The sequence below is a fragment of the Piliocolobus tephrosceles genome, chromosome 1 (genome assembly GCF_002776525.5).
Source record: "Piliocolobus tephrosceles isolate RC106 chromosome 1, ASM277652v3, whole genome shotgun sequence".
NCBI lineage: Eukaryota > Metazoa > Chordata > Mammalia > Primates > Cercopithecidae > Piliocolobus > Piliocolobus tephrosceles.
The window spans coordinates 87,191,903-87,194,674 of record NC_045434.1 but is presented as its reverse complement, the minus strand read 5'-3'; the positions used below and the strand labels follow the sequence as shown (position 1 = coordinate 87,194,674).

At 50.4% G+C, this 2,772-nt stretch overlaps 1 non-coding gene across 1 annotated transcript; it reads left to right on the top strand.

Moving 5' to 3' along the window:
• Nucleotides 1-1,497: 1,497 nt before the first annotated feature.
• On the top strand, nucleotides 1,498-1,569 carry TRNAE-CUC. Its single transcript has one exon. It is a non-coding gene; the product is annotated as a tRNA-Glu (tRNA).
• Nucleotides 1,570-2,772: the final 1,203 nt, after the last annotated feature.

Sequence of the window (2,772 nt, the reverse complement as noted above, 5' to 3'; positions counted from 1 at the left end):
CTGATGGCCGGCGCCAGGGATAAGGCCCCAAGGCGGAGTCCACAGCCCTGGAGGGGTGGCGTCCACACTCCTGCGCGCCTGGGACTCAGACGCTCAAAACCCGCCAGCTGCTGCAGCTTCCAGGAGAAGCAGTCGGGCGAATCCCGCACACCGGCGCTTAGTTTTGGAACTGGATACCCCGCGGAAAGAATCGGGATCCCGGAGCCCGGTTATAGGTCTCCAGGGTCTTCATTTCGGGAGCAGGCGGGGAACCCTCAGCCCGGCGCTATCGCAACCTGCAGTCTTCTTGCCTGAGGGATCCCAGGTGCTTCCCTTTTGCCAGCAATTTGCTGAAGGCGCGGAAATGTGGAGATACAGTCGAATTTCATCTGTCATAGGCAGCAATATGCAGTTGCCCAAAGCGGCGCCCAAGATTTTCGTGGATATGTCCTCAAGGGGCGATGCTCGGCTGGTTTAGGTAGAGTAGGGACAGCAGGTTCGCCTCGCACAGGAAAGGTGGTTTTCAAAATGACCCTCCCTCCCTCCTTTCTTTCCTTCCTTCCTTCCTTCCTTCCCTTTCTTTCTTTCCTTCTTTCCTTCCTTCCTTCCTTCCTTCCTTCCTTCCTTCCTTCCTTCCTTTCCTTTCTAGAGAGGGGAGTGGAGCTGAGGGGTGGGATGGGGGAACCTAGCTGCATCTTTGATCACAAGAAGCACGGGAGGAGTTCCATTACTACCTGAAACCCCGCTGAGCACTAGGAACCAGGCCTGGTTTGCCCGCCGTGAGTTGATCGGAGACGAGCGCCGGATGAGGTGGACGTCATGTTAGCTTTAGATTCAGAAATTTCCAGTCTTCTCATCTATCGCTGAAATCTTCTTTCTGAACGTTTCAAGCTGACAGCTACAATGTCTCTGAAACCAAGGAGGTCTGTCCTATGAAGCCCACTTGGCTTCCTCGCGCCCAGGGCACAGTTGCGGAACCGGTTGAATTGCGTGGCAGAACAAAAGAAAACGAACCTAAATCTGCACCTGGAGCTCGAGCCAAAGACCCCTCAATTCAGAGTTTCATGCTCTACTAATAGAGCTAGTTGGAGGCAAAAGGGAACCCCTACAAGTGTCTTTATCGGTAGAGTCCCTTGAGCCAGTTCAGAGATCAGGAATCAGAAGGACTCCGCGCATCACCCGCTGAGAGCCAAGCCCGCACTTTGTTGGCAAGGAAACTGAGGCTCAGAAAGACAGCAAGTGCTCCTTGGCTCTGCCTCACACCGTGCTACAGCTAGGCTAGAATGGAACACCCTTCAGTTTCCTTGCGGCCTGGCCTCAATACAGCCCAAAGCAGCGGCCAGGCTGTCAGAGGTGAAAGGTGTTGAGCAGCTGGTCAGCGACTGCTTGGAGCCCTGCCGGCCTGCAGCCCGCTTAGGTCACAGAGAACCACTTTCAGTTGGGCTTTCCTCCTCTTAGAAAGTTAATCTTTACCTTCTCTTTTCCCCTATGACAAAGAGGTTACTGTGTCTGTCCTCTTCCCTGGTGGTCTAGTGGCTAGGATTCGGCGCTCTCACCGCCGCGACCCGGGTTCAATTCCCGGTCAGGGAACACGTTTTGCAACATCTCCAAATTGTGTGTGAAGATTTGATAGAGAAACCCACAGGTGATGATTAAAATGCAGAAATATGTTCCCAGCAGCAATATTTGTAATAATAAATGTTCGTCACATAGGAAATGTTATATGTTGCAATCCCTCCATACCATAAAAAGATATGCAATTATTTCAAAGATGGATATAGATAATGATAATAGCCACCATGAGGCCACCGATGATAATGATAGTAATAATGGCTAATGTTCTTGGAGTATTTACTGTGCATTTGGGCATGGCTTCAATGTTTTACTGCTGTGTCTTATTTAAACAGAACAACCCATTTGGAAACACATTCCTATTGGGCCCATTTTACAATGAGGAAATGGAGGCACAGAAAACGTGAGTGACTTCAGAGTCACACCGCCATGGAATGAGGCTATCTGCTCGCGTCTACGGCTTCATGGAGAGAAGAGTCCAAGGTTCTCTTGTTCTTCTGCTAGGGATTGTCATCTTCTCAGAGATGTGCAGCCTGAAGAATCAGCGAAGGCAGGTGTGAGGAGGAGGGAGGGAGAGAAAGAAGGTGCGTATTGGGCTTGGGATAGACAGGTTCTGGAGCTCCAGAACTGAGCTTTTGCCTAAGATGCACCTTTTGTAAACCACATTTATTTTTCTAACAAACCCTTAAGCCTTCAGGCAGGATTTTCATCATCTAACTTGAAGCAGATGGGCAAAAAAGACCCCCATATATCTGGACATGGAAGAATGAAGGTCAGAAAAGAATAGTTACAAGGTTAACTATGCCTCTTCGTGGAACAGGATGAGTCTTTAGTTTTTTGCCGATGACTGCCCTGATTGCTCCACAAAGAGGCCATGTGGTGCCTGGAAATCTGAGGACATCTGCCTCAGACACCTGTCTATTATTAAATGCCCCCATCCCCAGGTTGCGCATCCTCACTTCTTTGTCCCATTGCACAGGTTTTAGATGCCTGAGGGCGCGATGACACGGAGGGCAGAAGTTGTGTGTTTGGGTACACTTCCGAGTTGACACCAGGTCGTGTGAGTAGGGGCAAGATGCAGGAATGCCAGATCCATGACATTCTCCCCGGCCCACACCGCCTCTTGTGCTTCCCCCTATCAAAAGTGACCCCACTGCACCTGACCACTGTAGCCTACTGGTCTGAAGTCACCCACTTCCCTATCCTTTGCTATGCTTTATT